The sequence below is a fragment of the Anser brachyrhynchus genome (genome assembly GCF_964034855.1).
Source record: "Anser brachyrhynchus genome assembly, chromosome: 1".
Lineage (NCBI taxonomy): Eukaryota > Metazoa > Chordata > Aves > Anseriformes > Anatidae > Anser > Anser brachyrhynchus.
Window position 1 is genome coordinate 104,974,702 of NC_137694.1, and position 21,337 is coordinate 104,996,038.

Sequence of the window (21,337 nt, forward strand, 5' to 3'; positions counted from 1 at the left end):
TCTCTTGCGCTACTGGGCAGCTGCTGGGAATTGCTGGGGCTGATGAGCTTACCTTGAGGAGCTCACAGTGGGGTGCCTTTGCAGAGCTGCTCACCTGGAGGAGGCCTTGTTGGGCCCATTTTTTGATAACCTCCTAATTAATTGTAATTTAATGGACAGGATTTGGGTAGAGAGATGATTGGGAATACAGGGAAAAGTGACTATAATTGGGTAAGAGGAATAAAATACAGTCAGTTTCTTACCCTGAAGCAAGCAGTGCAAGCTCTGGGATCTTTGCTGCTCTTGGGCTCTTGCCCTGTTCTTGCAGCTCTAGGCTGTGGGTTTCATGCAGGTTGCTTGCTTATTGCCATGGGCATTAATCAGCCAATGCATGCACAGAAAGGGTTTCTCTGTCAGACATGAAGAATTGTCGTGCAATGGTATGTTATGGAAGTGATAGCCACTGGTCTGCATGGTCCCTGTGCTAACAGGGCTTCCCTGGAGATATGTGTGCTACCTGCAAGGTAGTGTTTGACTTCATTGCAACAGCCCATTGCAAAGACAGAGAAAAGCACAGGATTCTGTGGTCAAGGGAGTTGTATTTGCAAGCCAAATCACTTGTTTGATTGTCTCTTGGCAATGACAGTTTGAGGAGCTCCATGTTTGCCTCTACAGTGCACATCAAGCGGAATTATAAACACTATTCTGGTATTTATTGACAAGGACACCTGGCTGGAGACAATGGTGCCCAGGGGTGAGAGGTTCCAGGAAGCACTCTTGGCCATCTCACAGGCTGCAGACTGAGTCAAGAGAAGTGACACAGCTTGTCTAGGAACACCCACAGCAGAAGGACTAATGTTTTACAGATGGAGTAACACTACCTCCACCATCAGATCCCATCTTCCCTTGGTGTGTGTGTTGTGAAATGCAGCTGAACTGCTCACGGTTTGCAATTTTTTGGTGTTGAGCTGTTTCTCTCCCAGAGACAGACCTGCTTTGTAGTCTGCATAGAACTAATTTGATTCACCCATCCTTTTCCATTTGTCTTTGTTCATCTTTTGATTTTCTCATCTCCTTTGTCTTCCATTCCCCCCCTTTTTTTATGCTTGAACTACCCAATTTATTTTCTGTTCCATATGTCCCCCTCTAGTGACATCAGTTTGCTCCTTCCCCCAACCATACCTCTTATCAGATTATCAGACATATCTTTTGAAATGTCTTTGTGGGAGAAATTAAGCTTGTGTGAGTGTATAAAATTATACCATCTAAAGACAGGGTTTTTTTTTAATGAAAAGAAATCCAGTTGTTTTCCCCCAAATAAATTGTATACATAAAAATGCCTTGGGAAGGTAAATCTGTAAGTCTCACAAGCACATAGGATGTTATAGGAAGCAAGATGTAGATGTTTGAGAAGCTGCCAAAGGTACTGGGTTTGGGACATTTGCCATGTGACAACATCAGCCTGAAAATTGGATATACTACCCATGAATATGTAGAGTTGACGTGTATTTAAAAAATACCTGTTGAGAATGACTCCTAGAACATAAGCGTGTTTCCACGCATGTTTCTTTTTGTTGCTGTTTTCAGCTGGAACAGCAACATGATACAGATCTGGTTTAGTCCTATTCTTCCCAACAGGGTGAAGTGGCACCAGCAATTTGTTTTTAAACTGAAAGTTGTGACCCCCTCCCTCTTCATCCTGTGGCCGCTCCCCACTTTGGCAGTCCTCAATTTATTATGTGCCAAATATGGAGCTTTTGTCAAGTAAGCGTAAGTTGCTTTATTATGCATGTGGAAGTGAATGTAGCCAGTCACTGGGCTGAAGCATGTCCTAATGAGCCTTTTCCATATTCCTTCCAGAGTAGAGATAGAACCTCAGGTCTAAAAGCAGTCTTGGCCTCTTGGCCTAAGCACACGTGAGACAGGACCATGGCTGGAAGATGTTTTCATCCTGCCAGTTCCCCTTTGAGGGATCCCCTGTTAGTGTCAGTGCAATCTGTGCCTTCAGAGGGCTGGAGCTCAAGCTTGCACCGAAGTGATACAAACATATATGGGAGCTGGGGAAGCAGCAGCTGACTGGTAGTGTATATCCAGCTCTGGATCTTATACCACTGGATGAGAAATGCCATGATTTCCTACCTCAGAGCACTGCTAAGCTCATTTTCACCAGCAGGTTAATGTTATACTGGTAGAGGTAGTCTCAAATTTTATATAGGATAGGTACTCTTCTGTCCTCCTGTTGCTAGCTTAAACGTGGGGCAGTTGTGTTTTGGTGAATACTGTGAAGTGTCACTGAGAGTTCCTGTATTGTTCTGCTCACATTCTTGGTGTTCAGCAAGCTGGCAGTGGTAACGGGACCACGGCCTGGGCCCTGTTCCTCCTCAGAGATTTCTCTGGGTGCCATCATCCCCAGTCAGGCATGTGCTTGGTAGGGGGAGGCAGGTAGAAATCCCTCCCTTGTATTCTGCTGAGCTTGTCTGGCTTTCCTTGCGAGCAGGCACCTATGACATTTTTTTACATTGAACTCTCCTCAAGTTAAACTTTGGAAAAATAATCCTGCCCTGCAGCCCTCGGTACTCACCGAGCCCTTGGCTCCAGACAGCCTGCCCCCCCGTGGCTTGCTCACAGCTCACAGTCTGGACTCAAGATGCCGCGTTTGTGGAAGGGAAGGCAGCCAAGAAAGAATAACAAAAATTAGACCCTCATTCATATTACAATACGGTTTTCCTTTCTCTTGGCTCTTTAGGGGAGCAGGTCAAGAAAAGGACAAAGCTTCTCCTTTGCATTGGCAACCCAGTCTCTCAAGCACCTGAGAATTACTGGATGATGTGGCCCTTTGTTAGCTGTGGAGAGGCAGACTGGGACAGAGGAGCCACGGCATAAAACCAACTGACTCCCTGCACGGGCAGGAAAACCTGAGTTTCAAAATCAGGCCGTAAGAAGGCTAGTGTGCCAACCCAGATTTCCAAGGTATGATGGGTCTATTCCTTCTTTACCGGCCCTTTCTTGTGCCCATGCCTGCCGTGCACACGATGTTGAAACTGTGTAGTTGTAAGTACTTGTTTCAAGAAGCATTCCCTATCGGTGCCTATAAACTGGAATATAGAATAGTCTCCCCAGTGGAAGAAGAACGGAGAGCCCCACAGCTTGGAGCCAGGGTTGCACAGTCCTGGGGAATGCGGAGAGACTGTGCATGTTGGGCAAAAACCTTCCAAAGGGGCTCTCTGATCAAATTCACACCTCTTCCTTTTAGTGATAGTGCAGTTGTTCTTACAGGCTCAGTTAGATGTCCTCTTATTAAAAACAAATGGCATAGAGATCACTGTCTTCATATGCTTGCTTTCTTTGGGTTTCTGCCGTTTCCACCACTAGAGGGGAATACCAAGTCCTGTGTTTTTCATCGTACAAAGGCCCTATGTAATTTCAAAATGAGTCACCTCCCAAAGGATGCTCCATACCACGCAGTTTGCATTTTTTCCCCCAAACACACTCCACTTTGAAATGAAACAGAAGCTTTTCTCCCTGAGGTTTCTTTACTCTTCTTCCCCTTTCTGATAGGAACAATTTCAAACAACCCACTCAGTGGGAAGTCTCCAAAAATCCATAGCTAGTGGGAGCCTACAGTCAGCAGGGCACTGAAATGTTAGATAGATCACATGTATTGAAGGCTCTCTTGAGTTCCCTGTGTATTGTGGCACCTGTTTTCTTCCACATCTTTCACCTGAGGCTGATCCCATGTTTTTCACAATTGTTAAGGTATATCAGAACAGAACTAATGAGGATCATGTGCCAAGTGGATGACTGCAATTATACATGCAGGCCATAAATGGGCACACAGCCTGTGAGTAATTTTGTGTTCCTAATACATCTCATGAACCACACTCTTCTAGTTAGCACATACTTCTCAAGTGTGTCACTGTGCCCATTCTGCGGCATCTAGATTTTTTAAGCTCCAGAAAGTCCCCAGAAGAGCAGATCACCTATGAGACAAGTGTCTGATTACAATTAATGTTGGGATGACTGAAAAGGGTGCTGCTCTTTCAAATCTATCACAGGTTGCGACAGGGACTCCCCCATTACCTGACCCTTACCCCCACCAGTCCACCCTCTGCTTTCCTCCAAGACTGGCTGTTGCACATGCATTCATGAGTGATTAGCAAGTGTTAGAGCCTGAGGCTCCCTGGCTGGCACCCACTCTACATCTGAATGGTAACCCGTGAAACCCAGTGCTGTGGAACGGGATCTGCAAGTGGATTTTGTCTGGGACTGACGGAAGAAAGAGATTTATCTGCTTTTGTTTAACAATATTTAGGTGGCCGACGTGACTGAGATGGAAAGAAAAAGAGACAAAGAGAAGAACAGTGAGAGGCAGTAGCTTTTTTTTTCTTTTTTTTTCTTTTTTTCTTTTTTTTTTCTTTCTTTTTTTCTTTTTTTTCTTTCTTTTTTTTTTTTTTTCCACTGGATGTCATTTGTCTAGGAATTGAATCCAGTGGAGGCTGGAGGCTGAGGAGCAGGGCATAGTATTGACATCAGCTAGTGGTATAAAGGTAAAAAGTATTTGTTGTTCATTTCCTCCCGATTGTCTAGGGCGAAATAGCTCGCACTAGGCAGCGAAAGCACATCTTTGTGGACAGCAAAGAAATAATCACAGAGACTGCATTATTGACTGGGTCTCTTCCCTGTCTATAAGATCAGGAAAAGCCACAAAATCGTGGCAAAAGACCTGCAAACGCTCAGACTGAGCTGTGACAATATAATAATGCTTCCCTGGCATAATTTTGCCATGAAGGAGGATGAGGAGCAGCCGTGACTGTTGGGAACAACATCTTACAAAAAATTCCAGTTCTAACCTCAGTTGTGTACTGCATGCAAACTGGGGCTAAGAGAGGCCTGGGAACACCTTCTCTTAACCCCACTCATGACTGAATTGATTCACTATAGTTGAAAACAATCTATTAATAGTGTTAAAGCACCTGCAGATGCAAAATAACCTTGCAGAGTGTTGCATGTTTTTGGTGCAAACATACAGGTGTTGACTTGGGATCCAGCAGGGCCCTCTGACGTGGTTAACACCTCAGCTGTCTGTCTTCACTTACTGCAGCTGCCAGTAATCCCCGCTTCTGCGGCAAAAATGGTCGAGCAGGATGTAGTTCATCTCTCCTCAGTCACTGCAGTTCACAAACAGCACGTTAACACAAACCACTGAAGATTTCAATTTCTATCAGTATCCACCTGCTCTGCAAACCCATGTGCTGGCCCCATCTGGAGGTTTGATCTCTGATCTGTCCACCAGCTGCACCTACTATGAGGACAAGGCAGTGGTGGTGCCCTGCAGCCAGAGCAACCTATTCGCTAGCATGTTCCTAGCAAAGTCTGGTGATTAAGGTCTGCTCCTGTTGTATGAGCAACTGGAGCACTCCTTCTCTGTGATTTGATCCCCATGGAATAGGTGTACACCAACCACAGGATTCAACACCTGTCCCCTGAATGTGTCTTTCAGGTATTGACACCCCGATGACTTGAGACAGCCACTTGGAACACCTAAACATGACCCTCACAGTGCTGAATGACGCAGTCATGGAAATGCCAAGGTCTGCTGGCAGCCTACTGAACAGCAGTCTCCTAGCATCATGAAACAGGAGGAAATGAAAATGTTGAGAATCAGGCTGTTCTATATAACTTTCTCTTCCTCGCTTTAAAATCTCTTATGTGGAGAAAACACGTGAGCATCTAGTTTCAACCTGCTGAAATTAAAACCAAAAGAAAGGGGATTAATTAGCCTGGCTGACCATGTGCTGATTCTTGTTCCCTCTGTAACTGGGATAATTCCTCAACAAGGAAGGATTTTGGCCCTATGATAGTCAAAGGCAGTTTTACATCGACTTTAGTGGCTTTTAGAGGTTTGACATTTTTCTTGTAAGTGCATAATCTGACCCCTTATTTAAATGCAATAGAAACATGAATTCCTAGACAAATACATAAAGTCAGTCACAATGAGAAAGAGGTGGACCACATTAAGTAGAGGAGAGGAAAAAAGAGAAAGAGAACAGAAAACTAGTCTATTTTGTCTAGGTTCCTAGATTGCCTTCATCATTATGGTGTCTGAGCATTTTCCGGTGCCCTGACTCAGATCTGCCACATGCGGTTCTTTGTCTCTTTCTTAACCTACCTGCAGGGAAATAATTGCAGATGTTATGGGGGTTTCACTTTGGGTTAGTTGGATTGGTCAGGGGGCTTGTTCATAATGTGTTCACAGCTGTATGTATTTGAGCCATGTGTTGCCTTACTCTGATGCCTGAGACAATTCTGCCTCCTGTTCTACTAGATCTTCACAGGATTAGAGGGTGTCCCTGTATCAGTGAAGTGGAACTGCTGATGCCAGCTGATGACAACTGTTGACTCCAGAGCTTTGAGGAATCTCTTTGCGCTGATCCGAGGCTGCTGTTTGCATCGGGGAGACCATGAACTGGACAGTGATTTTGGCAAGCAGGGGGCAGCATCACTTACAAAATGTGGGCAAGATATAAAGAAAAACAAGTCAACAGGGCATGGAGAAACACTCTGCAGCCTTGTCTCTGTGCTGTAGATGATTGATTTGGCCTGGGCCCCAGAAGGCAAAGGCAGGGACTGGAAGAATGATGAACTACCCACTGTAGGAGAAGATCAGGTTTGAGACCATCTAAGGAACCTGAAAGTGCACAAGTCCATGGGACCTGATGAGACACATCCACAGGTCCTGAGGATACTGGCAGATGTAGTTGCTAAGCCACTATCCATCATATTTGAAAAGTTGTGGCTGTCCACTGAAGTTCCTGCTGACTGAAAGAAGTGAAATATAATCCCCATTTTCAAAAGGAAAAAAGGAAGACCCAGGAACTACAGGCCAGTCAGTCTGCCTCTGTTCCTGGAAAAATCATGGATCAGATCCTCCCTCAAACTATGCTAAGGCATGTGGAAAATAAGGATAGGATTGGTGACAGCCAACATGGCTTCATTAAGGGCAGATTTTGCCAGACAAATGTGGAGGCCTTCTATAATGGGGTTACAGCACTGGGGGATAAGGGAAGAGAAACTGACATCATCTACCTGGACTTGTGCAAAGCATTTGAAACTAGCTCCCATGATATTCTTGTCTCTAAATTGGAGAGATATGAATTTGATGGATGGACCACTCGGTTGGTAAGGATTGGCTGGATGGTCACACTCAAAGAGTTGCAGTCAACAGTTCTATGTCTACAGTGCCGAGTGGTGTTCCTCAGTGGTCAGTAATGAGACCAGCACTGTTTCACATCTTCATTGGTGTCATGGACAGTGGGACTGAGTGCACCCTCAGCAAGTTTGCCAATGACACCAAGCTGTGTGGTGCGGTCAACATGCTGGAGGGAAGTGATGTCATCCAGGGGGACTTGGACAGGCTTGGGAGGTGGGCCTGTGCAAACTTCATGAGGTTCAACAAGGCCAACAAGGTCCTGCGTCTGGGCTGGGGCAATCCACAGCATAAATACAGGCTGGGCAGAGAATGAACTGAAAGCAGCCCTGATGGGAAGGACCTGGGGTGTTGGCTGATGAGAAGCTCAACATGAGTCAGCAATGTGTGTTTTCAGCCTAGAAAGCCAACTGTATCCCAGGCTGCATCAACAGAGGAGTGGTCAGCAGGTCAAGGGAGTTGATTCTTCCTCTCTACTCCATTCTTGTGAGGCCCCACCTTCAATACTGTGTTCAGCTGTGGGACTCCCAGCATAAGGACATGGAAGTAATAGAATGAGTCCAGAGGAGAGCCATGAATATGATCAAGGGGCTGGACAAGGAGTAGGGTAGAATGAGATTAGATATAAGGAATAAATCATGTACTATGAGGGTGGTGAGGCATGGGAACAGGTTGCCCAAAGATGCTCCATCCCTGGAGATGTTCAAGGCCAGGCTGGATGGGGCTTTGGGCAACCTGGTCATGTGGGAGGTGTCCCTGCCCATGGCAGAGAGGTTGGAACTGGATGATCTTCAAGGTTCCTTCCAACCCAAACCATTAGCTGATTCTATGACTTTGAAGGCTGAAAATACTGCTCTCTAACTGATGTTGGGAGGGGAGGAGAGTTTCTATGAGTTGTCAGAAGGATAACTGGTCAGGTTGTCAGATGGTCTAATCCAGTATTACAGGAAGTGATGTACTTAGAATAAAGTAAGTGTCCAGGATAACTGAGGGGTCTCCACCATCCCATTGTGCTACATCTAGCAAAAAACCATGTTCATCAGTGTATTGGTAAGGTTTTGGTAGCAGGGGGCTGCAGGGGTGGCTTCTGTGAGAAGAATCCAGAAGCTGCCCCATGTTAGATAAGGGCCAGTTTCAGCCAGCTCCAAAGGGACCCGCCGCTGCTCAGAACTGAGCAATGTTTTTTGTGCCTCTGTGCGAGCAGATTTAAGAAATGGCAGAAAAAAACAACTGCTGCACAACAGCAGCTGGGAGAGTAAGGAGTGAGAAACAGCCTTGCAGGTGCCAAGGTCAGTGAAGAAGGATGGGGAGGAGGTGCTCCAGGTGCTGGAGACAAAGTTCCCCTGCGGCCTGTGGAGAGGCCCCTGGTGGAGCAGGCTGTCCCCCTGCAGCCCATGGGTCCCACATGGAGCAGATCTCCACGCTGCAGCCCGTGGAGGAGCCCCCGGTGGAGCAGGTGGATGTGGCCTGGAGGAGGCTGCGGCCCATGGAGAACCCCCGCAGGAGCAGGCCCCGGGCCGGAGCTGCAGCCTGTGGAGAGGAGCCCACGCAGGAGCAGGGGGTCTGGGGGGAGCTGCCGCCCCTTGGGGATCCATGTTGGAGCAGTTTGCTCCTGGGGGATGGATTGATCCTGTGGTACGGAGCCATGTGGGAGCAGTTCTTGAAGAGCTGCTGCCTGTGGGCAGCCCCCGCAGGCTCAGTTCGGGAAGGACGGCATCCCGTGGGAGGGACCCGGCGTGGAGCAGGGGCAGAGAGGGACCGTGAAGGAGCGGCGGAGACAAGGTGTTGGGGACTGACCACAGCCCCCGTTCTGTTTCCATGTGCTGCTCGGGGGAAGGAGGTGGAAGAGGGTGGATGAGGGGAAAGTGTTTTTGGTTTGTTTCCTCTGTTTCTCGCTTCTCTAGCTTGTTAGTAATAGGCAATAAATCTTACTAATCTCCCTATGCTGAGTCTGTTTTGCCCATCATGGTAGTTGTTGAGTGATCTCCCTGTCCTTATCTCAACCCTTGAGCCCTTTGCATCGTATTTTTCTCTCCCTTCCCCTTTGAGGAGGGGGAGTGAGAGAACAGTTGTGGTGGAGCTCAGCTGCCCGCCTGAGTAAAATCACCACGGTCAGCAGACTCAGCTCCGGGCAGCGTTCATTCTCAGCGGAAGAACTTACCTTATCACAGTAATCATAGTTCTAGGGTACATCAGCAAGCCAGCACTTAACACTGTGTCTTGGTTACTTATAATGACGGAGTTTGGGCAATGTCAAGGTAAGAAGCTGCAAAACCCATCTGAGGTTCTGGTTAGATACTCTGGCAGTAACCTGAATGAGTGGAGTTCCAACTGCAAGAAAGTTGCAAGGCAATCCGCTTGCATTGGGCAGTTCTGTGGCAAAATGATGTAGCCGTGGTCTAACTTGGTGTGACCTAAATTATCAGGTTAGTGGAAAGATTGAAAATAACACAACATATCCTCAGTATATCTGACAACAACAACAACAAAACAGCAGTAATCAACCACCTCCCACAAACAGGTCCACCTCGCTGCCCACCCTCGGCAGAGCATGTAGCAGGGGGTAACAGCTAATGCTTTCACTTGTCAGGAAACCGAGGCAGAGGGCTTTGGGAATGGAACCAGTGAAGAAACAAGTTGGATTAGGGTAATTGCCTGCTCTCCACAGGACAGGGTATCTTGCTGAAATCTCGTCATACATCTCACATTCCAAGGTGCTGTTTCACCTCCTCATTCCCCTCCCCCTGCCTCTACTGGAGGGGTGAGGCTTCTGCTTGGCTTGTCTGTGGCCGTGGGAGAGAGAAATGATGGCATGAGGAGAGAAAAGTTGAGGGACTGGAAAAGGCAGAAGCAGCCAGATGAAATGGAGGTAGGGTATCCTCTTCCTCTTTGCGCCTCATGAGCAGTGCAAGGTGGCACAGTGTGAGCACGGGTGCAGAGATCTTATTATAATCATGGAGCCACTCGGAGCTGGGCTCAAGGCTGAAAAAAGGTGGATGACCCACCTGTCTGGCATGTAGTGAAAAAACATGCCCGTCACTTCCTTCACAAAAGGCCCAGGGGCTGAGGGGCTCACTTTTAATGCCTCAGCATCTCATGAGACAAGGGGCTGAGAAACACTGGGGGGTGGGGTGATGTTGCTCCATGTCTCCTTTCTCCCATTTCTGAATGGCAGTCTCCAGGAGATCTCAAGCTGGTAACTTCACAGAGAAGAGCTATATTTACTAAACAATCACAGTGGCAGAGGTGCCTGAGGTCTCACCATTTCACCTTCCTTCTAAGGATGCTCTCCATACTTGCTCCCTGCCCCAGTGACAGAGAAATTCCTCTTGGTCACTGGTTTGCTATGAACACCACAGCAAGGCACCAAGGACACAGATCTCCATAATGGCTGCTCCATACTGATAGAGTGAGACAGGCCTGAACTGGAAAGGTCTTTTGCAAACTTGGGCCTCCCTTCCAACACACAAATGACTCTTTCCAAGGCCTCTAAACAAGAGCTGAGCTGCAGCTGAGGGACAGGACAAATGAAACATCATCCAAATGATGAAGTCCATCTCCTCTAGGTAGAAGGAACACTGAGTATTTCTCTCATAGAATTCTTGAGTGTTCTCACATGAATAAAATCACGAGGAATTCAGAGCCATGAGCTTCCTTCCTTTGTTCTTCTCTCATTTTGCCTGTTCATTCACAACAGGATTGGCTGCTGAAAGCTATTCCTGAGAGGACATTTTCAGATATCTCCACAGGACGTCCAGAAGCTACTGTGAACCTGAACAAGACTAAAGCCCTCAGCTAAGCTGGGAGAAAGTTTTCCTTCCCCTCCACCACATATCATGCTCCTGTGCTCCTTCTTCTCTGCACATGAAATAAGCAAGTCTCATACATTGTCATACCGAGCATCTTCTTCCCCTCAAACAGAAGGGTCAACTGTGAAATTCCAGAAGCACCTTTCTGTGCTTGGCCTATTTCTGATATCCCCTCAGATTTTGCTGTTTATTCTTGTCATCTCATTTACTTTTACTTCTCTCATACGTTTTCCTGTTCATTCTGCTCTCCAGGTGGCCTCCCATTTTAAACGGTCTTCTGATTTTTTTTTCCATCATGACTGTTTCACTTCCTTCATTATATGATTTCCTTCATCAGTTTCTATGATACTTGTTTATCTAGCTTGGAGACACAGCAGTGCATGAAGGAATGAGAGCTATCATCATTTGGCTTTACATGGGGAAAGGTTGCAAGAGGTTTCTGCAGAAACTTCTGGTTTTCACTCCCCATGTCCCTCCCCTTGGGAAAGCTTCTCCAGGCTGAAAAGAAGGAGATTAATTAGGTAATCAATCCTATGACATCTCAGCTGAATGCCACAAACTATGAGCTCTTTTAGAAGATAGCACAGTATGCAGGTGAGAAGTCACTGAATTTTTGAGAGGGAAGGGAAGGAGGGGACCCTGTTTCAGTTGTGAGTGAGTGAAACTAAACCCAGGTCATCGTGGTGATGCTTTTCAGGAAACAGAACTACTAATTTCGGCTAGCTGTCTTCGAGCTTAGTTGAACTCATGCCAGGAAAGGTATTTCTGGAAAAATGAAACTTCCCAAGATTGTTATGTTTTTTTTGTATCATATTGCCTCTTCCCTTTTTGGTTTGCTTGTGAGCCTGGTTATTTATGGCCAATATCCGTCTGTTCCTTTGCAGAGCTGCTGTCCAAGCACTTGCAGAACTGTGTGGGTTAGATTTAAACATTAAAAAATTTACAGAAAGGATCATTTGTCCTGTCCTTCCTAGGAAGACCAGTGCAAGGGTGGTAACTAGCAGGGTGGAACAGCAGTAAAAAACAGCCAGGGATAATAACAGTCCTGTTGCAGCCCTATGAACAATTTGTGCTTTAGTAAGTGGAGCCATCCTGCTTCTAACTACTTACAAAGACATGACGCAATTTTCCCAAAAAGCAACTTTGGTTGTTGGTTTGGGATTTGGGCTTGATCCCATTTCACAGCTCACCCTGCTCCTTCTCATTTGGCCATCAGTACAAAATCTCAGTATAGACACAGTTTGTCTCTTGAAGTCAAGAAAAAGCTCTCATGTTGTATCTTCCTATGGCTAAAGACCCAGGACAAGCTATGGTGAGAGGGAGGAAAGGATGTTTCTTTGTTCTCTGTCTCTCAGGACATTTCACATGAATTGAGATTCTTTCCCTCACCATGGTCTTGTGCCAAAGCCCTTGGCCCTACCACACCTTGCACAGCCACCATGCCCTAGAGAACATCTCTATCCCCCTATCTCCTTTCACTCATCTGCTATTTACTGCTGCAGCTTGAATTTTCCTTCTGGAGACACAGAGATCCAAGACTGACCTTGGGACAGAGATCAGAGACAGCTACCACTGAGGAGTGTCTGGATGGCACATGGATGATGCAGGAAAGAGAGATCTCTCTTGAGGAGAAAGGGAAATCTTTTATCCTATTGCAACGGTTAGGCTTCAAGTGAGGAAATTACCTTCCCCATTCCCTTTTTCTTCCCTCAGACACTACCTTTCAAAATCGAAACTGTGTGCCCCCAGTATTCAATTGTCTGAAAATCACCAGGGCAGCATTTGCCCTACAAAACAAGGAAACAAGCTTGATAAAAGGGAATCAGCAATTTTCCTGGGGTACTTTTTTGCCTTCTGCTTTTCAAGCTCTGAACTGTCCCTCCTGTTCTTTGTCCCAGGAGCCTGGATGTATATATAATATCGGATCAGTGACTGTGACAGAAGTCTGAAGTTAGAGGAGCTGGGTTGTAAAGAAGGTAAACAACCTGGCAGCAAAGGCAAACAACATCTGAGGTGCTAGAGAGAGATGTGCTAAGGAATGCTGTAGTTTTGTGATACACTGATTTTCATGACTTTTGTTTTCTTGTACACCTTCTCCTGTCCTATTCAGCTCTGGGATTTGATAAAGGCTCCTTCACAGTCACAAGCAAAAGATGGGGACAGAAAGCCACAGCTATTGGGAGACCAACATCCAATATGTGCATAGGAAATGTTCCCTCATACCCTGCAAGCTCTTCAAAAATGTAAATCAGGCACAGAAATGCAGTTATATTATGGTTTCCATTTCATTGAGTAATAACAATAAATATAAATAGCATCATATTTAATGAGATAAATTAAATTAAATCATTAAACACTCTGACTCATATGTTCCATGGCTAAGCAGTCAGAACAAGATGTTTTGTATTACTGTTTAATTTACCTACCTGCTGATGATCTCACATAATGTTTTTCATTGTGGTATCCAATCTTTCTAAACCAAATAACAAATACGGACAGAGTGCTCAAAAGGCAAAATGACTGTGAGCATATCAATCAAATCAATCATATCATCAGTTTTCTTCTGTCCTAGTGTCTACAACTCTAATTACTTAATCTGCTTCCTCTATAACCTCATCAGACTCCTGTGAGGCTACAACATTAGTGCCAGACAAAGGCAATTCTGTTGGTCATCATTTGGTGCCACAGATTTGTTCTAGCTCAGGTGTGGGCCCACAGCCACATCCCAACAGGGCTCTGCTGACTCCCCCCAGCTGTGATTATGTGCCAGCAATATGCCCTGAATGCAAGACATTGGTGTTCCAGGTGGTACTGAGCATGGCTCATGCTGTGCATTGCAAGGATGCACAGAGCAAATGTTTGGGCTGCTTCCCAGGAAGGGTCTGGCTGTTTCTGAAGGCAACCACCATCCCAGGATATGGCTTTAAATAAAGCCATCCAGCTGTGTGTGGGGAGGGGTAATACTATTTCAGAGGGATAATACTATTTCAGAAGTGCAGCAAGTCATTTTCATCTGGTCCTAGGACACTGCAGTGGCAGGATGAGGTAGTTCAAGCTCCGGGTGTTTGGAAACTAGAAGCTCTCAACATCTGGTCAGTTGTTGGCAGCTTGCTCAGCAGAGGTTAACCTGTGGCTTGGCAAAATGATGTGAACCTGTCACAACACAGCAAAAACATCTCTTTTCTCATCCAGATCACCATGTTGCTGTTACAGTACATAGGAGATTGTGAAACCTGGAGAAAGAAAAGCAATCTTTGGAAGACTGTAAGAGAGCCTGACCTTAGAACTGTAATATTCATGTATTTCAATCTGTGTTACAGTTCTATACCTTTATCACATTTACTAATGTTGATTGCATGATGTAGAGAATGTGAGTGAGAGGAAGAGGCAAATTGACTAATCCCAGGAAATTACTGTTGTTACAATGTTTGTGTGTGCCTACTAAGGGATTTCTGAAACTGCTGCTGCTCTGAAAGGACTGAGGTGCTGTGGGGACAGATATAGGTACAGGTTTGTTGGGTTGGATTTTGGAAATCTCATATAATGATGCCAAAGGCAAAGTCCCAAGGCAGGGTGGGCTCAGATCACAGGCACCAGAACTGGGGCTTGGAGGTGGGAAGACCCAACAAATTCTCAAAAGTGAGACTGGCCTGCAAGTGATTTCAGTGAGTGACAGAGCACACACTGAACAACATCATGCACCCATGTTAGTGACATTCTCCTGGGGTTATCTTTCCCTTAAAGATGATCACACCCATATAAACAAACACAAACAAATAGTAATAAAACCAAACCAAAACAGGAGACTGATTGCTGATTGCTGGCTATTTGGTTTCTCACAGGAATACTGAAGAAAAAAAAAAGCCACAGTAGCCTACCTCTTTTCTTCACAAGGTATCCTCCCTATGGTGAGAATGTCATTGTTCCTGGAAGTTTCCTCTCTCTTGTGGCCTCAGACTGATCACAAAATAGCCTTAAACCAAATGGGAACTTCAGACACCATGCCACAAAATTTTCATTCCGCTCTGAAACCATTCCCACAGCCCCACTTGGTCTTAGTTAGGGTCCACCTAGAATGGTCAGAGCACATCCCCAGCACCAGAATAACCACCATCATCCTTAGCCTTCTTGCTAAGTCTGCTCCAGATGACATCTAGAGCTAAGGGATGAAGTTCTTTTCTACTCAGAAAGCACTGAAAGCACTTATCCCTCAGAAGAGACAGGGCTCAGCAATTTTGTTCAGGTACTTCGTAAAATGAGAAACGGAGATCAAAATCCTCATCCTGCCAACTCATGCAGTTTTGCAATACCCCAAGTAATGGGAAAACAAAACAAAACAACCAAACAAAAAAAGCACAACAACCAATAAACTAAACAACTAGACCAGTTCATGTAGGGACCTGGAGCTCTGTCACTGTAATAGGCCAAAGCTGGCTCTGTGGGTCCAAGCAGGGTTGAGCCTGAGGTGACCCTATTCTCCTGGACCACGGAGTGCTGCCAGCGCAGAGTGCGGCATAGCTTTCTGGAGCTAAGTAACAAAGGCCCAACAACAAATAGCTTAATAAAACTGCTGTTTAACACAGAAAAAAGAAGCATATAAGCAGTGAGTAAAGGTTCAGATGCTGGGCACCCCGTGTTTGTGTAGCACAGATCCTGGATGGATTTTCCCATGGCATGCTGTACAGTTCATATCGGTGAAGGAAGGCTCCCACATTTTGGTCATTCGAGTTAATATTTTTCTTACATGAAACCAAAACCAAACCAAAACACCTCTGTTCCTAAAGGAAGTGCACATGAGAACACCTCAGGTAAAGGCAAGGCCAGTGCCAGGTGGGCTCTGCCTGCAGGCTGTCCTGTTACCACGGCCTGCCTGAGGCTGCCCTGCAGCAACAGGATTTGTGCAGTGCAGAACAGACCCGCACCTACTCAGGCTGACTGTTTTGTGGGTCGCTGTCTCAATGTACAGTGGTCTCTGGTCAGGATCTCGACCTTCCATCCTGTGATCCGCATACAGTTTACCTTTCCCAATTATAAGTTACAGGTTTTATCAGAGCTTCTCAGTCCTTAAGCACGACCCAGTAGAGCAGACATGGTCTGTTAGAGATCGAATCCTTGGATATTATACCTTCTGCAAGGCACCCAACTCATGGTCGTCTTTCTTCCTCCAGAGGAGGAACTCTCATCTTTCTAGATTTGGCAGGGAAGATGTTTAAGCTTTGCTGGTAACTTATGAGTTTACTCACTCATCAGGGGTATTTCTGAGCATTTTAACCTTGGCAAAGCTCTGAGAGCATCGAGAGATCCTGCTGTATGTGAGGTTTCCACTTTGTTCCCACAGCTTCAGGTGCTTCAGAGGAAAGTTGGGTGTGCCATATGCAACAGCTGTCTTTTCAAGAGCCACAACCTGTTAAGCAGGGAAAAGGCACTTTCAGATTCTCTTGTTCCCCAACATTGGGGTGAGCCATCTCCTGCCTTTGCCCTTCCAAAACTTGGAGGGTTTTTCTGAACAGAAAAATAAATCACATTTCCTGCCAATTAAGTGTTACCGTCCCTTTCAAACTTACAAGTGGGCTGCAAAGAGACACTCCAGTTATTATGTTTTTAACCAGAAACATGTATCAGCTCTCACTCACCCTCTACAGGGAGAGGAAGAAGTGCTGGTAAGGGCAGGTGCATAAAAGTCTTGTTGCGACTTGGGAGCAACTGAGGTCAAAGTGTTTTTTGCCTTTCCTCTTACATCATCCCGAGCTGAGCCTGCGGGCGTTCTCTGTCACGGGCTGAGTGTGGAGCTTCGCTCTGCAAGAACAGAAACAGAAAGGAGAGCACCTAAAGCAAAGAGCAGTGCCAGAGGGCTCGCGGGGAAAGAAGACATCTACAAGAAAAAGCTGAGGGTAAAAAGATTACTGGCAGAAAATCTCAGATTCAGCTCTGTGCTGTCATTGCTCCACAAGAAGGGGATCCCTTGCTTTGCTGCTCCAAGGGTGTGCTTTATATCTGTGCAAAGTGTCTGGCTTGCTTCTGGAAGGGTGAGCACGCTGCTTGTGCCAGCCCAACTGCGGAGGAGCCCTGCTTCCAAAAGTAATTGTGCTGGGCGCTGCCTGTGCCTGCGAGGGGCTGCACCAAGGTCTGGATGTGCTGGGGAAGCCCCTGCCTGCTGCCCTGCCTTGTCACTGGGCAAGGCTTAAAGCTGGCACAGGAGGCTTCGCAAGGAAAGGAACAAATGACACTCATGAAGACGGGTAAAGGCAGGGCAGGGAAGGGCAAAGGCAGGAGATGGCTCACCCCAATGCTGGGGAACAAGAGCATCTGAAAGTGCCTTTTCCCTGCTTAACCGGTTGTGGCTCTTGAAAAGGCTGCTGTGCCACAACATTAACGGTAAATGTCAGATCGGACATTTTCTGTCCAATACAGAAAAAAAAGTTCTAATACATCAGCTTTGCAAAGCATTAGCAGTGGAGGAAAAATATACATTTTAGATATTATCATAATTACTACTATTATCTTACAATGAGTAGAACTTTAAATGTTGTGTAATAAAAAGTGCTAGGGAAAGGAAGGAAAATTATTAAATACCTGTAAAAGTGCAGTTTATTCTATTTAATTTAGGAGCTGTTTTCACAAAATTAGAATATTATAAAATAAATTCATTACATTCTTGTTCAAGTTATCAATGATGGGACAATTGTGAAAGTATAAAAAATACATTTTAAAATATAATTGTAATCAGTTAAGATGTTCTCAAGGTTTAGTACACAATTATATAGCTGTTGTATATTAATGGCAAAAAAAAGAAGGTAGTTACGTATGGCTGTCATCCCTCTACCATTTTCTCCCCCAAATTTTCTAAACATTTTTGGGTGCAATTCACCTCTCAAATGTTGTCAGTATTTATATTTGGTGTATTTCTCTCTAGCTCCTAAATTCTGAAAGTGTTGCAAGTCCATCTTTGTGAGATTAATGGACTAAATTTAGAAAGAAAAGTAAAAGGACTTGGGACTATTTCTTGGATTTACTAAATCTTAATTTTACCTCAAATTTGTGTCAAGCAACCAGCTACTAAGTGCTTAACTTTATTTATTTATTTATTTATTCTTTTAGTTAGGTTCTATTTATACCTGTTGTATATAACAATGCTGAACAGCAAGGACTGTTTTTAATAGCAATAAAAATAAAAAATGAAAATGATTGCATGAGTTTGGGCAATTTATCTGTAAACACACAATTCATTTTAAGCATTTTCTTACCTGGGTTGAGGAGAAAAGTGAATGAATAGTTGCTGGGATTCTGTATATTTCTATAGCGTCAAAATATTTTATGATGTATTGTAAATTTCTTGTCTGTCCTTCTGCTAGACCTGTTTAACTTCACTTAATATACTTTTCAAAAAATAGTAAGTTACATCTGTAGCAAATATTTATAACAATGTAGACCTTTGTTAATATTGTATTAAGTTGGTCACGCAACAAATTTCACTTGTCTAAACATATCTTTAAGGTGTTTATAGCTCGAAGATTACTGTGATGCAAGATTGTTCTAAAGAAATGTGTTTATGTCATTGCAAATATGCATGGGACACCCATTGCAATAGCTTAGCCAAAGTGCAATATTTTATAGTAAAGACACAGGCAGGAGTTTAAGTAAGACTTGAAAAATTTTCCTTGTCTATATGTTATAATCAGACGGTAACAGCTAGAAATACTTTTGAATAAATCAGATCTCTACAATATGTTGTAATGATGCTTTCCAAAATGATGCATAGACCTTCTGCAAGAACTAGATGAATGGATTTGGCTTGTATATTGAGTTCAATCTATTTTCTTCAGAACTTCAGACACTGTCACTATGTACCCTGTATATATACACACACATACATATATGTGTGTGTTATATTATGTTACATATATGCGTTTGTGTTTCTTGATGATCAACAAGCTTAAAATAAGCTAATAAGCACTAACTTCCAAATAACATAACAGAAATAGAAAAAATACATCTCTTTTAGCACCTCAAATGAGAAAAAGTAAAATTCAAGCCTGTGATTCCCCTCTTGTCTCTCTCCGTTGTTTATTTAATGACATAATAATGGAATCATATATAATTAAAATATTATTCCTTTACCATAATTAAACAAACAAAGCTAAATGTTACTTTTACATAAATTCAATAGAAAATCTGATAAAGCAACCAGCATAGATAGTTTCTGTGGTTTTATATACACAGAGTTTACATTGAGAAAATAAACAGATATACTCTGTGGTTTAAAGACTGGTTTATGTACACAGACATGCTAATGTGTGGGAGGCTGGGATAAGGAAAGAGGGTAAGAATATAAAGCCTTCTGACTGACTTAGATAAATGAGATGCATTTTTACTTAGTCAGTGATTCCTGCGGTTAGAGAACATGTGACAGTTGATCTGCAAGATTTCATTTGTCCTCGGTTCAGATCGTGGGGTTTTTAGTTATTGGTGGGTGTTAATCTGTAAAACAATCCATGGGTTTCTTGCTTTTCTGTTAAGGTTTTGTCCAGTTGTCTACTACACATATTCTGAATTACTCTAATGTGAAAAAAAATATATATATATATGAAGTGCATTCTAATACAGATCTCCATATAGCACAATTGTAAAAAGGCTACAGAGTGCTCATGGAAAATATATTTTATTATTTATGTATCATGGATAATTGCTAATATGAAGGATATATTTACTACTAACATTTCCAGTATTTGTACAGTTACTAAACTTACTAAATTTAGAGGTCTGTTCTGAACTGAATAGATCTCATTTTATCCATCAGAAAACGTCATTCTTGAGAGTTGCATCTTTTTTTTAGCACTTATTTTTCTCTCCCTCAAGTAGAATTGTGCTGACCATGCTAATCTTTATGAAAATACAAGCAGTTCTCCTTTCCTTTCCTTTCCTTTCCTTTCCTTTCCTTTCCTTTCCTTTCCTTTCCTTTCCTTTCCTTTCCTTTCCTTTCCTTTCCTTTCCTTTCCTTTCCTTTCCTTTCCTTTCCTTTCCTTTCCTTTCCTTTCCTTTCCTTTCCTTTCCTTTCCTTTCCTTTCCTTTCCTTTCCTTTCCTTTCCTTCCCTTCCCTTCCCTTCCCTTCCCTTCCCTTCCCTTCCCTTCCCTTCCCTTCCCTTCCCTTCCTTCCCTTCCCTTCCCTTCCCTTCCCTTCCCTTCCTTCCCTTCCCTTCCCTTCCCTTCCCTTCCCTTCCTTCCCTTCCCTTCCCTTCCCTTCCCTTCCCTTCCCTTCCCTTCCCTTCCCTTCCTTCCCTTCCCTTCCCTTCCCTTCCCTTCCCTTCCTTCCCTTCCCTTCCCTTCCCTTCCCTTCCCTTCCCTTCCCTTCCCTTCCCTTCCCTTCCCTTCCCTTCCCTTCCCTTCCCTTCCCTTCCCTTCCCTTCCCTTCCCTTCCCTTCCCTTCCCTTCCCTTCCCTTCCTTCCCTTCCCTTCCCTTCCCTTCCCTTCCTTCCCTTCCCTTCCCTTCCCTTCCCTTCCCTTCCCTTCCCTTCCCTTCCCTTCCCTTCCCTTCCCTTCCCTTCCCTTCCCTTCCCTTCCCTTCCCTTCCCTTCCCTTCCCTTCCCTTCCCTTCCCTTCCCTTCCCTTCCCTTCCCTTCCCTTCCCTTCCCTTCCCTTCCCTTCCCTTCCCTTCCCTTCCCTTCCCTTCCCTTCCCTTCCCTTCCCTTCCCTTCCCTTCCCTTCCCTTCCCTTCCTTCCCTTCCCTTCCCTTCCCTTCCCTTCCCTTCCCTTCCCTTCCTTCCCTTCCCTTCCCTTCCCTTCCCTTCCCTTCCCTTCCCTTCCCTTCCCTTCCCTTCCCTTCCCTTCCCTTCCCTTTCCTCCTCTTGTTTCCTCCACCCTCCCCCTTTTTTGCATACTGGAAAACTCCTGAAAACAAAATTGTAACCTCTGGTTCCTTGAAATTTCTCTTCTGTTTCAGCATGTATATTTCTAAAAAGGCATTAAAGTGTCATTTTGCCTCCTGTGAGAATCCACAGGAGACATACCTACTCTGTGAACTGCAGTGGGGTGAGACCAGCGGGCCTTGGATATGGGGAGTCAAAAATGTTTTTCTGATGCTGAAAGCTACTTCCTGAACAACGTCTGTAAAAGTAAAAGATCCAGCAATTATATCGATTGTTCCATCACCTGTTACTTGTCCCAGAGACCCTGTGCATGCTGCTGTTATGAAATACAGAAATTCTTAAAAAAACACTCCTATGTGAACATAAACACTCATGTAGCATGACTTTATTGCATAGAAAGTGAAGAGATCTGCAGAAGTCTGATGGACCTTAAGTGCTTGGCTGATGTCACCATTGCTGTCATGAAAACCAAAGGCAGG

At 44.7% G+C, this 21,337-nt stretch overlaps 1 long non-coding RNA gene across 1 annotated transcript; it reads left to right on the forward strand.

Annotated features, from left to right (window-relative positions):
• The first annotated feature begins 108 nt into the window (after positions 1 to 108).
• On the forward strand, positions 109 to 20,127 carry LOC308191693. The gene is made up of 2 exons (XR_013948211.1): positions 109 to 12,655; positions 12,894 to 20,127. It is a non-coding gene; the product is annotated as an uncharacterized lncRNA (long non-coding RNA).
• The last annotated feature ends 1,210 nt before the right edge of the window (positions 20,128 to 21,337 follow it).